The 14,083-nt window shown below is 41.0% G+C and overlaps 1 protein-coding gene across 2 annotated transcripts in view; it reads right to left on the bottom strand.

Annotated features, from left to right (window-relative positions):
• Positions 1–13,301, bottom strand: part of LOC115375000 (high affinity choline transporter 1-like) — a 28,702-nt gene extending 15,401 nt beyond the window's left edge. Inside the window, exon 1 of one of the 2 annotated variants that reach the window (XM_030074352.1) lies at positions 12,989–13,301. The gene's annotated coding sequence lies outside the window, so the exon portion shown is untranslated. Of the gene's footprint in view, positions 1–467; positions 1,901–12,988 lie in introns of those variants that run through there. The other variant, XM_030074267.1, reaches the window with a different exon arrangement.
• Between the last annotated feature and the right edge of the window lie 782 nt (positions 13,302–14,083).

The raw sequence follows: 14,083 nt of genomic DNA, 5'->3' as shown, positions 1-14,083 counted from the left end.
GAGGCCTTTTTTTCTTTTTACTGCTGAAAAAAGATATCTGTAGGATTTGATGGCAGGGGTGGCGGGGTAGGCAGGTTTGCACAAATTCAAATGCCACCTAAGATGATTTTTAAACAAAATGCTGAAATATATTCAGTGCGTGCAGAAAGCTATTAAGCGCAAATGATGAACAATGACGAGCAGAAATCAGGTGGCAGGTATTCAAGTCATTGAACAGAGGAGGGTGAAGGAGGTGGAAAGAGAAGCTACAAATTTCTCCTCTGATATCAAAGTGGGTAAAGAGAAGAAGGTCGTGGCGGTGAAAAGGAAAAGAAAGTAAAAGTAGCTGTCTTCTCAAATGAACCAGCTCTGCTGGCTTGGGGTGAGGAGGATGAGGGAGAGGTAAGGTGAATGAGGAGGAGGAGGAGGAGGAGGCAGGGCGTGAGGGGTGGAAGAATGAAAAGTCAGAGAGGTGAAGAGGGTCTCACCATATGCTCGGCAGCACTGACAAGATGGCGGACAGTTGTTGTCCCCTCTCTTCAGTGGTTGGATGGCCCGAGGTTCAACCGCAAACCTCAGTAAGTGAGCACAACTCAGAGCCATGTTAGTGTGTGCGAGGGAGGAGTGAGTATGTGTCTGAGTGGGAACTGCAACCTCCACTTCTTTGTATTGTATGGACATCACTAATGTTACACTGTTTTTACACTGTATCCACTCTACCATGCTATCTAGGGAAGCTGAATTAACGGATTTATTCTACAGATTACTCAGTCCTCAAGGTTGATTTTCTGTCCAAAGGATCACAGTGAGGCAGTTTCTTATAAATAAGTGTCTTTTATTATGTCACCCTTTGTACAGACAAAAATGAATTCAACAGAAACAAACACATCATTTCCATGATCACAAAGACGCTTTTTTGTTTTTAAGGGCTAATCATACTTCATGAGACACTGCTCCGACTGGAACCATAAAACATGGAGAGAGAGGGGAGAGGAAAAAGGAAAGGGGCTGTAAAGGGACTGCATTTGAAAATTATGGGTAGGAGGTCAATATGTGAGTGCTGGTGAATGTGTTTATGTGTGGGCAGGGAAGGAATGGGTAAGGAGGAGGGGGAATCTACACAAAACTAAACAAAAGACTCATAATCTTGCTCACATGGCTCATGTGCATGTGTTCTGTATGTGTGTACTGTGTGTACATACTGTATAGACACAACAGCCCCCATGTACCACACACTGTGGAACGTAAACTACATTTTTGTCTTAGATAAAAGCCTAGATAATGTCTGCCAGTATCAAAGCTTGTCAGAATTACATCTGTCTTGAATTTCAGCAATTCAGACAGGATTATACATGGAATCCTACCTTGCCTTGAGAACTACAGTGCCTTGCTTACCTGTCTTAATCAAAAAGAAGTAGAGCACCTCCAGTGCACTCAAACATCTGCAGTAAAACTTAGACTACTGTTTTAACATCTTGTTACTGGCTAACCTGTTCTGTTTTAGTTGTATCATTGTCAGTCTCATTGTTTAAGTCACCTATCATAACATTTGGATTTTATTTATTTTCATCCTTGCTTTGCCATCAATTTTTGATCCTCATGGTTGAATCTATTTATCCCTTACTATCTTTAGGTTTTATTGATCTGTCCCTTAACAGTCTTTGAACATGTAACTTTCTTTTGAAAAGTGCCATATAAGTAGAAATGATGATGAAATACTGTGGCTCAAGCCTTACATGCCACTATTCAGGCAATTACCAAAGAAAACACTATACTACACTTCTGTTGCACTCTGAAATGCAGGGATCAAAAGACCTTGTTCACAGCAGCTATTTTCACATGAAATAGCAGGGGTAAGCACAAGTGTTATGAATGACATGAATTAAGGTTTGGTTCCATTTAGGTCTATGGACCATAGATAGATAGATAGATAGATAGATAGATACTTTATTCATCCCGAAGGAAATTCACATATGTCATATGTCATAGTCATAAGTGTTTACCCTATAATGTTCAGTTGTCCCACATTTGCTTTTTTTGGGTGGTGCCTGACACCAGACAGGGAAATAACATCCACAGTGCTCAAAAAAACAATGTGGTACACCAACAAAAAACCCTAAACCAACCACCACCTAATACTGAATTCACATGACGCAAGCCTGTCCACATTTTTTTTCCTCATTTCATTTCAAAAGTTCTCAGAAAAACACCTCAGCAGCACCTTAATTTTTGGTGCTGCCGAGATTAACAAAAAATACAGCGAATAATCTTTTAAACTGCAATCATCTTGTTTCCCCATTTCAGCGATTGGTAAGTGAATTGACTGTTGGCAAAGCTTTTCCCACTAAGCACATCTGCTTCAAATCTAATGTCACTGATATGCTTTTGATCAGTGAGGCCTCTTCAGTTCTTACTAGTCTCCTGAAAAGGCACAGCAATCTGGTTTACAGTGCAGCAGTGCGTTGGCTTGTCTGAGCCTTCCAACTTTCATTGGTCACTGCAAAATGTCCAGTAAGTGAAAAACCAGTTGTCAACCTTGCCCCAATATTTTAAACTATCTCAGTAAATATTTGCTCTGCCTGCAGAGATTCATATATTTCTGCCAAACAGGATGCATGGGACCCCTGCTGTGCCATTTATTTCAAAGCAGTCATAAAAAAATGAACTTACTTTTTTGGCACTGTTGGACAAGGCTCAAGTCAACACAGAAAGTAATGTTTGGAGCTGTTCCAGAGACTCTATATGGCCTCCCGCAGCTGCTGGAAGTTAAACTGCCCATGGAGTATTGATATTGTTTAGAGGGTATTCCTCCATCCACAGGACACAGGACCATTCAGGGAAACCCTGAACACCCCTAAACACCCGGAAAAAATAGGATATTTGCTCCCGAGTGACACATTCGGAGTTCTTTGGACATCGTGTCATACATAACTTTGCAGTCTAATTCTCTCTAGTTCCCTGAAGACTCTCAGTTTGTCTGCCTTTCTTTTTCTCCCTAAGGTTTCTTTGTCTCTTGCTCCCCCCACCCTTCTCTCTCTCTCTCTCTCTCTCTCTTTCCTCACTCTCATGTCTGGATGATACTTTTCACCTAAGCATGATGACAGATGCTTTTTGTGCAAGACTTGTGTCTTGTGCAAGACTTTCCACAGGTCAGGCAGAGAGAAAGAGAGAGAAGCTGAGACTCAGACAGACAGGCGCAAACCTGGAGTCATACTGGAGGAATATTCAAGTCCATCAGCCCGTTTTGGATAGTGGTTTGGAAAGCAGCGCTGAAGGAAAACAACCCCATTCTATAAGTTACGCTGGGGCCAAAGCTGCCATGGACCTTACACCCTCCTTTCTTTCTCACCACGCCTCCCTCCATCCCTCACGGACACAAGCACGTTATACATGTTTGTGAGTTGGACTGTTTGCTCTGTAAACATTTCAGCAGGGATGGAGCAGCAGTGGGTTCCCAAGGTCTCACTGGGTTCTGCTCCAGAGCCAAATGAACAGCCAGCCCACCTCCAACCAAGCCCTGCTGGACCTGGCTTACTAACCAACACTCCCAACAAGTGGGTCACATGCTTCAAACATTCGCCTGGGCTGGCCTATAGAAACTTACAGGACTGTCCTACATTTACCAAAGAGAGGATCTGCCCCATCACTTTGGATCAGAGCTTGACTCAGTGAAGCTAATTAAGATACTGACCTCTGATCCAAAGCATAACAGAAAAGAGTGGAGTCTCATTTCAGGCATTTTAGTTACTTTAGCACACCGGATTAATTTTCAGAGCCACAAGCAGTGGCTCTGACGTAGCAGTTAGGGCTAAACAATTAATCAAAATATTATCAGAAGAGCAATATGGGCAAGTGCAATAGCCAAATTGGAGAAGCTGCAATTTTTCAATAAAAATAAAATGTGACAAAACATTGTTGTAAGAAAAAAAATCATATCATCATCATTTTAAAAACTTTTTTCAGTGAAAATGCAAATTGTTATCGCTCTATTAAAATCGCAAACATATCACAATATCTATAAAACAAACGCCAACATGATTTTTATTTTTTTACCATATTGTTAAGCCCTAATGGCAACTGAATTTCGCTAGCTGTAGGAAATAGTTTCCTGAAAGGATGTCAAGTCACTGCTTAACTGTGGTCTGCTGTAGGAAACAAACTCTCACTGTAATACATCTATTCACAGAGTCAGTCATCTAAACGTGATGAACACAAGCTTTCTTTTTAAAGCAGCCCAAACACACATGTAAAAACAAACATGTAAACACATGTTGGCAAACATGAGCAGACACAAGTGCACACACACATTCTTGTGTGCATGTGCACATACACACACTGCAAACACAGAAAACAGGTGGGTGGTTGGGTGGGGTTTTTCTTTTACATAGTTTTGACTTATCAGTACATTAAGGAAGTCATAAACTCTTGCGTCTGCTACTGTTGCTAACCTGCGTGACTTTAAGATCTCACTGCCATATTTTGCATTGATTCACATGATTTACTTGCATCACATTTCCTTTGAAATGTGGCGTATGAGTGCAAGGGGAGTGCTGGCATTTGCCACAGCACTGCAGAGAACTCCGTTTGCTCAGCACGATGACTGACAAACTTCAACCCAAATTTTTCATGGAGTTTGTCAAGATTTCCCTCAAGATTTTGGGTTAGGTTGCATTTGAACCTGAGATGCAAGAAAATACAAATGAACTGCAGTGACATCTTAGGGTGGCTCATCCTACTGTAACTAGATAAATGGTTTAAGAGTCAATTTACAGGCAAAAAAAAAAAAAAAAAAAAAAAACACTAAAAGCTATACTTTTGAATAAATCTTGTAAAGCTGCAGCAGCTTCGAACAAACAGTCAACAGCAACAACAAATCCTAAATTATGTTAATTACTGGGCAGTGAAATTCATCTACAGGACAGCAATGAGCAGGATACGATAAGAGGAAAGTGACAGATAAGGCCTTAAAATAGGGAGCTGGAAACCACAGTTGACTAGACAGGGTTAATCTCTGGGTACACACATGGCCACATATACACATACAAAGTCACACACACAGACACACATAAGAGGATGGAGGTTATTTTCCCATCCTTTTGAGATATAGTGTGGGCAGCTGAGAACCGGTGGTGTCAACTCACATCTGTCAAAATTAAGTGTAAAAGTATTTTAAGTACAACAGTGACAGCATTTTTATTAGGCTTGTCATTAATAATGGCATATTGTATTTATAGATATATATTGTGATTAGGGCCCGACCGATTTATCGGTCGGCCGATTTAATCGGCCGATTTTAGCCATTAGAGAATAATCGGTAATCCGATTGACGCCGATGTTAACACTTATTTTTTACTAATAAAATGCAGGAAATATGGTGTTTTTCTTAGAAATTATGTAATTGCGTTACGTATCCAGTAGAGGGCGCTCCGACTCCTTTCACGTCCCGCTCCACGGTCACCCCACAGCAGAGAGCAGTAGTGAGAAGACTGAAGAGCCGACAGCGTATTTACTGAGCCGAGCGGTTTGCCTCAATGATAACTTTATAACTAGTATGTGAAATAAACAATAACTCAGTAAGTTTCCCATTTCCCATGGCGAGCCTCGTTGTGTCTGTCGCGCTTGACTGATACGTTAGCAAGCTAAAGTTAGGATAACCTAGCTTAAATATTACCTTGCTAAACACTTTGCATGCTAGCAGACTACATAAGACCGGAGCACATTAGGATAACGCGTCTTCGCCGTGCTTGTGGGCTGCATTCATTTACAGCAGCGCACGGACTGTGTTTTTTAACTTGTGGCGTAGAGGAGGAAAAAGCGTTTCTGGTCTAAGTTATAACTTCATGGAGGAAAGAAAATGTGAACGCACGTTTAGAGGACATCAGAGAGGCGCATTTCAAATCATGTTTTACCAGACTTTTATGACGCTGTTTATCCACATACCTATTACCTACAGATAATAATTTATTAAATACACTCACTGACCACTTCAGTAGACACTGTGCAATGTAATGCACACCAATAATAGCCCTACCATGAATTCTGCTTTATTAAATGTATTACTTTGTAAATGTTGACACTGTCAGAGAGACTTATGTTTACTGAGATGATAGTGCGTGTTGCTGTTGGTGTGCAGAGCAGTATATTGAGGGTTGTTCAGAGTATTTTGACCCTCTGATGCATGTAAGTGGGGTTGACAAAGTATCAGACACCTCAATATGATGCTCCTCACACCAACCACCCGATCTACAATGAATCACCAACACCCACTACCACTTCAATAATAACCATAAAGAAGAATTATCTGCTTTCTTACAGTCAACAACATTTTAAAAGTAATAGGTTTAGTCTAATGAGGTGGCCAGGAGTGTACATGCCATATTCATGTGAACACAAGTAAGACAAATGCTTAATGTCTGAGTTTCAAAATGGCCCATGTAACTAGACAGATTTGTAATGTTATTTTTTAACTAATGCATATGTCTTACTGTTTTTTTACAGATGGCAAAAGAAGGTGGACGCAGTATGGTGTGGAACTACTTCACCAAGGATGTCACTGGTGAAGCAGTCTGTAATATTTGTGCAGCTTCTGTAAGCCAGGGATCAAGCAAACAAAAAGCAAAAAACACAACCAACCTATGGCAGCACCTTAAAGCTAAACACGATGACATGATGATAATGCCTTTTTGCACATCATATTTTTGATTTTTTGTTCAAATTGTTTATATGCTGCTTGTTCCACACAATTTCTGATAATAAAAGTATTTGAAAATAGTAAAATGTTCTCCCTTCAATTTATATCTTTGTAACACGTGTTTGGAACTATATTTAAGCCATCCAAAGCAGGTATGTCGTCTTTTTTTTTAACTGAAAAATGAAAAAATTTAATCGGCCGATATATCGGTTATCGGATTTTTTTAATTCCTTAATATCGGAATCGGCATCGGCCCCAAAAAATCCATGTCGGTCGGGCCCTAATTGTGATATTGGTTGTGGTTGTATTTATCATTTTTTATACACAAATAATGATTCTAGATTTGGTGTGGTAGGGTACCAATCAATCAATCAAGAAACTGTAAATCAGACGTACTAAAATAAAAATGTCACTTGTCACTGGCAGACATATGGACATTTTCCTGAAACACTGCCTCCTCCCCTTTCAGCACTATTGTATGATGTAGCTTACTTCTATGGGTACGTCGATTAAATTATCTCACCTGAGCTGCTGAATTACACCCCAGGCAATAGCTCTAATTTATATTATGAACATTGTTTTGCTTTCCATTTTAAACATCAGTAAGTATGTGTTTAAGCAATGTATCATGTGTGACAGGAGGGAAGAGGAAGACATGATTTTTAGTGTGCAAAACCAACATTTCAACATGATAACTTTACAATAAAATACAACTGTCGACTGTCAGATTACAAATGTTCATGATTATGTGTTTCTGTGCACTTGCTCCTCTCTCTCTCTCTCCCACAGGTTTGGGCTATACTGAAGCCACAGATTTGACTTACACCTGCTAAATTCAAACTATGAGACCCTTTTTGAAGATCTTTGTACTTCTATGTCCTCTCCATCAGGCTGGTTTGGCGTATCACCCAAAATGTTCTTATCACTTATACAGTGAACTTCACTCACCTGTCAACCTTATGCTCATTATCTGCCTCTAAAAACAAACTAATACATATTACAAAATTTAGTGATCAATTCAGGCTTCAGACTATTAAACCAACAGGGTACACTGACCAATAATTACCACCTCTATTTATCTCAAAAAAGAGTAAAACTCAGCACTAAAGCCAATGTCAGACCTCACTTGAGACCCTTCAAGTCCAACTGCATCACCCCTGTCTACCCACCTAAAAAACTATCAGACAGCATTTACTTAGCATTTATTTAGTTTCCTGCAGGTAGATACAGTAAGTCAGTATACAACGGCGACAAAGTAAGCTTTCCTAAATCGAATCAGCTTTCACTGTCATTGGTATTGCTGATATTGTTATGATTTTTGACAATAGCTTACAAACTTCTGCTTAGCTATTAAAAGGTCTGTGTACTATGGATAATTTAGCACGTGAATGATGTTTGTGTTAATAATGGTCAACACTTTAACAACTAATGTTGTCCTTGTGGAAGAAAAAGATATTAAAATTGTAGCTGTCACAATAATACTGAAATAACCACTGCCACCACTTCCCCACCATTCACACGACACACTTCTCACACACCCCACTTCCTCTGCTGTCTGCTGGTAACATGAAACTGTGGGCTCTGCACATTCAAGGTTGCCAGATCCGCTTGTATCCCCCATTTTGTCTCTCTCCCTCTAAATCACTCTTTCAGGAAAATAACAACAACAACAACAACAACAACAAAAACATTTTCCCCATATAATATACAAACCTGACAGCTCATCAGGACAGACTTTATACGTGGGCTTCAAATGACAGAGCGTTGATAGACATTGTAAAAAAATATTAGTAGGGCCAACTCATTATTACTTTTATGTTATCGTCGCTATTGTCCACACCCAAATCTGCCTAGTGTTTGAGACCCCCCTCCTTCTGCTCCATTCCCTGGACCAGCTGCAGGGTTGAAGGGAGTTAGGAAAACAGCGGTTAACCATTGCTTCCTGTTTACTTAAACATTTTCTCATATATGGCATGTCCCAGCTTACATTACCTTCAGGAGATGTATCATCTAGATTGTCCTTCAAAAGCTGTATAGCCCATGGCGCTAAGCTACCCTCACACTCAGACTCAGACAAACAAGTAACCCAGCAAAACCTCCAACTTAGATTTTCACTTAATTTTAGCCATCTAGTCTGGCGCCTACTGTTGTCCTAAGGGAACTGATTTCCCTACAACTCAGAGGCCTTATGCCTCCTACTTCGGAGCATTGATGTCCTCAGAGGAATAATTCCTCCTACTCAAAAATTTAACGTTTAGGGAACTTCTGATCCCCTACCCTTCAGAAGCTCTGTGCCTCCTACTGAAGAGCTCCTACAACATAGAGCCTTATGCTTCTACTATTCAGAGCCTTCCGCTCCTACTACTTAGGTCCCAGACCTAAGGGGATCCCTTGGGTCCCAGATCCATTACTTAAGACAATCAGACTGTTCAGTATTGCTCTTAAAATTAAAATGGAACACTTACTGATGTCCACCGGCCAACAAGAAATCTTAGGGAGTTCTTCAACAAAAGTGAACTGTCAGATGGTCTTCAGGCCTTTAATGCTGTGACAGCAGGAGAATCATCCACACCAAAGCTTGGAGGTAGATTGTCAGTGTGACAGAGGTGACTGGCAGCTTTTAAGGTCTTCAGATTTTACATATACTTTGCATGCCTTACATAGTCAATCAGGTAATAAAGCAATAAAAACTTTCTAGAAACAGACCTAGTTAATGAACAGGTCTAGTCATAAATTTCAAACAAGTAACTGATCACCTCTAAAAAAGACAAGCAGGTAGAGGGTCTGATCTATCACAAATACCACCAGGTCAGACAAAAGCTAACACAATACATGATTTTAATGGTTAATGGGAAGAGTTAATGAGCAACAGGTGTTGTTGAATGTAAAGGAGTGTTAGCTCCCGATTCTTTTGTTGAAAGCCCAAGAACAGACCGGAGTCAGTCTTCAATTTTCTGATGCAATATTTATTATGGTCACATATAAAGCAAGGCAGCGCTGGTCTCAGTGTGACAGAGCTCCCGCAGGATCTCAGTCAGAAAGAGCCCCGATATTAGGAAATGATACACTTTTACGTTCTTGGGCTTGGCCCTGCCCCGTACAAAGGTTGGACTTAAACGCAACCGAGAATAATTGGCCAGTTACCCGGACATGGACAGGCCAACCACTGTCCATGCCTTGTTTCTGGAATGTGCTATGCTATGTGTGTGAATGTTGACTGGGCGAGTATCTAATGCAACAGACCTAACTAACAAGATAGAGAAAGTACATCTGGCTCCTGCTGTGTCTATCCTCTGCTTAGCAGCCAAGCTGTCCTGAACTATGTAATACATTGGATAATGCAAGAAACATTGAACTATACGGCCAATTGTAACAGGAGTGGGCTTCAAGAGCAATAGTGGAGCCCATCAGGAAAATGAAAAAAAATTAAGGAAAAAAAAGCATAGTAATATTTTCACTAAGCACGCGCCCCAGCAAACAACTTCTACCAAGGCCTCTGCTGAAAACCCTCTCAAGCACATGCAGCGCCTGTGTGTGTGCCGACATAAGTGTAAGTAAAAGGTGGTAATGTTACATGGTAAACTCTCCAAAACTTTATTCTACTGCCTCCAAAATTGGTCTCACACCTACTGCCAACAGTATCAGGTGGTCAAGCATGTGTTTATCTCTCTTTCTCCCACTGCCCAGCATGAATCAACACACACTCACACACGCACATACGCAGAACGGCTTCAGCAAGGTCTTGTGACCGTGTCTGAGAGAAAGCAGGCATGGATGACCGCCTTCAGCGATGGCTGTTTCTCTCAGGACACAGGAAGCTTCCCTTGTCTACATCTGTTGTCTACAGGTGGATAAATGCTCGTCTGGCAATTCCCCAGCTTCACCGGTTCATCACTTCTTCCTCTGCTACGAATATCTCTGCCCTCCACCCCCTCCCACAACACTGCGCAGCACTGTGCTGCCAGTACTTTTCCATTAAGTCCAACTTATTTGCCAACTGTGTGCCTGCCTCCTCCCTCCATCTCCACCCCCTGCAGACTCACGATCTACAATCTGTTTACCAAGGTTATCACCTGATCATCTGCTATTAACAGAGCAGAGCCTATAACTACCATGTTTCACTGTCGGCCTACATGGTGAAAAGGCTGTAGGTTGAAACAGGGTGCCAGAGAAATGTGATCTGGCCATACCGCAGACACAAAGGTGTTGTCTTTCACACTGAGATTGATTAAGTACCAACAGAGAGATCATAGAGGAGAAAAAATGAATTAAAAAATAAGCCAAACGAACCAACCACTTCTCTCCCCTCTAAATCTTTGACAATGACTCCATTATCTCATCTTTTAACCTGCAATACTTTGTGGAAGCAAAACGATGCTTGGTTCTTTTAAAAGTTGCTTTCCCTGAAGTAGACCAGCCTAGAACTAAACCATTTCTGGGAAATCATCCATCTGACATCAGCAAGCATAACCAGAACTAATAAACTAAATGAAGTGCAAAGAATCAAATAGTATTTACGACTGGCTTGGCTTTTTGAAACTCACTCAGCTGAAAAGACATGCAACTGTTTTCACATATTGTGGTGTAAAAGTTTGTAGTTCATGAAACACACACTCTTCATGCATGTATCATGCACCTGGTAGCACCTACAGAACATGCGTGCTCACACACATGGACAAACACCCATACATTTCCAGTATAGAGTAAATCTTTCTATACACAGAAAGGGGGCGGGGGGGTTGTACTCTATGTGTTTGCCTGTCTTTCTTTCCATCTGCCGGGTGAATAGTACAAAGCCAGCCTTGTGGTTAGGCCTTCTTATCTTTTGAAACGCACATGTACTGTGTGGAGGCAGTGAGCAATGCAAAACTATGCCAAGACATTACACGCTATTGGATAAGTCTGTTGGATTTGGTCAAAATATGATGGTTGCTTTGATGGTCACAAGTGATAGCAGATCGGAGCATGGACACAGGGACACAGAGAGCACCTTGGGACAAATATGGACTCTGACTATCATATTAATATCTCTGACAAGTTGCTAATTCAGTCACAGAACAGGCAGGCGGGTGTGACAAAGGTTGAGCTGAGAACAAAGGGATTTAGGAACACATTAGGGACATCAAAGCCCAATCACTTTGAAGGCAAATTAGAGCTAATCTTTCAGATTAGAAGGAGCTGCTCACTTGGCTATGTTAATCACAGTGCTGTGCTGAGGAGCTTTCAGTGTTTGGCTGGGTGAGTCAGCTCATAAAGATTATGACATTGATCAAAATGACTGAGGTGAGAATGGAGTGAAAACAGGTCTTCCTAGAAGAGGCTCATGAGTAAATGTGAAAGTCAGTGAGTCATAAGAAGATGCTAAAGAGGTACAGGAAGAGAAAGAGTCACATAAAACAGTTCCATTTCACTTGGTGAAGACTAACAGGTTGTCTTTACATGAGGAAATGCTGCCATGAAAAAAAAAATGTAATTATCGTGAAGCACCAACAAATTACAAAATCTATAAAACAACAACCCAACAAATAAACACTTTGTTTACACAGAGAAATGCATAGAGAAACCCCAATCAATGATAACAGTATCTCTCAACAGCCTTTAATCAAAAACAAAACTTTCTTTTTTTAATGTCAAATAGTAAGTAAATTGTAAATTCTAGCTGGTGATCACCACAGGTCTCAATATCAAGCAAGAAACATGTGAATATGATATGAATGATGAATTTATCATGGCAGCATAATAGCTGTCCAAATTTCACTGAAAATATTTTCATTAAGGGAACTAAATCAGTCTTACACTTACATGTAAATATCACTTCTCGATATGTGTGTGTGTACAACAAATCTGAACTGGGTCTCAATGTTCACCAGAGAGCATCCCTGCTCTCAGACCAAGTGCAGTGGAAAATTACAGCTTGTAAGTACTGTAGTCCTACCACTGGCACTGATATTACAGGAAAACAAAGGCAACTGGTTTAGCCAGAGATGGAGCCACAGGAGCAAATTTGGCTCCTGTGGCTATAAATTAATGATAGCAATCTCTCTCTGGGCTATTTCTAGAGCAGGCATGCACTCTTATTTAGTGTGTCCTCTGCAACCTGACCAAGCCTTAAGAGCCATTTCAAAGAACATACACACACACACGCACGCACGCACGCATGCACGCACACACACACACACACACACACACACACACACACACACACAGTAATACATATACCTCTATATAAAAAACAAAACCAAAAGGTCCCCCCCCAATTAAAACTGAAAGTCAATACACCAATAAACTAGCAGAATTGAAATATTAAAAGTAATATACCTTCACTCAACACAGGAGAAGTGACAAACTCAATCCAGGAGGAGACGGATGTACAAAACACTCAATCAGAGGGAGCGAGTGACTGCCACAGATGGAGGATAACACAAGGAATCAAGTGACAGTCTTCAAAGTCTTAAAGTCGCAGAGCCGAGGACGCCAGGGCGTATGCAGCACTAACACTTCTAAAAGGCGTTTTCACCAAGGTGACAGTGTCTCATCAACTGATAGAAGTCAAAGTTGCTGCTCAGAGCTCATGAATCAGATTCAGAGGGGAAGGACAGAACTCTCTAGAATGACGACTCAGCCCTCCACTCTCGTTATAAACCATAGCTGATGGGAGTGGTGTCAGATGACATAAAGGGGCAGGAAGCTGCCAAAATAACCACCTGATTGGCAGCTGTATAAGTTTTCTTGTTTGAAGCCAATTAGCCCTGCCCATGATGATGGACCAGCCTCTGCTCCGGGGGTGCTGGGATGCACGCAAAGACAAATTGAGTGAAGATGAACTGCTCAACAATCTCGCTCTCTCTCTGTCCACCTAGATTTGTCAGACGCAGGTTATCCTTCCTCTCTATCCCATCTACTTGTTGCTTCACAGCAACCATACAGCCAACATCGCCAATGCCCCACCTATAAACTGAGAAAAACCTCTGCTCTCTACCTTCTTCCTCCCTTTTGTATGTGTGTGTCTGTGTGTGGGCAAGCACAACTGCCTCCTTGACCAGGACTGAAACAAAGACTCACTTGTTCTCTCTTAGTGCAGTTTAGTGTGTCTAACGTTTACAAAATCACCTGGTTAAGAGCAAGACAAGCTATGGGGCAGCAGAGGAATGAGACAGGAATGAGTTTTGGTGTAAAGGCTGTAGAAAAACAGAGGATGATGTGTCATGCTTCTTTCTTTTTTTTATATAAAGGATTTTAAAACTGTAAATGTAGTCGATGACACTCGGTTTATTAGATCTTGTATATGTTGATTAAGAAAAGGCTGTCTTGATGGAAATATACTTGCTGGTGAAGCAGAATATTAACAATTTGTCTCAGTCAGCCTCAAAACCAAATACTGTCAGACAGTAATCATGTTGGATAGTCTCACAC

This window comes from Myripristis murdjan, chromosome 1 (genome assembly GCF_902150065.1).
Source record: "Myripristis murdjan chromosome 1, fMyrMur1.1, whole genome shotgun sequence".
Classification (NCBI taxonomy): Eukaryota; Metazoa; Chordata; class Actinopteri; order Holocentriformes; family Holocentridae; genus Myripristis; species Myripristis murdjan.
Note: the sequence above shows the minus strand (reverse complement) of the source record. Positions and strands in the feature narration are given on the sequence as shown.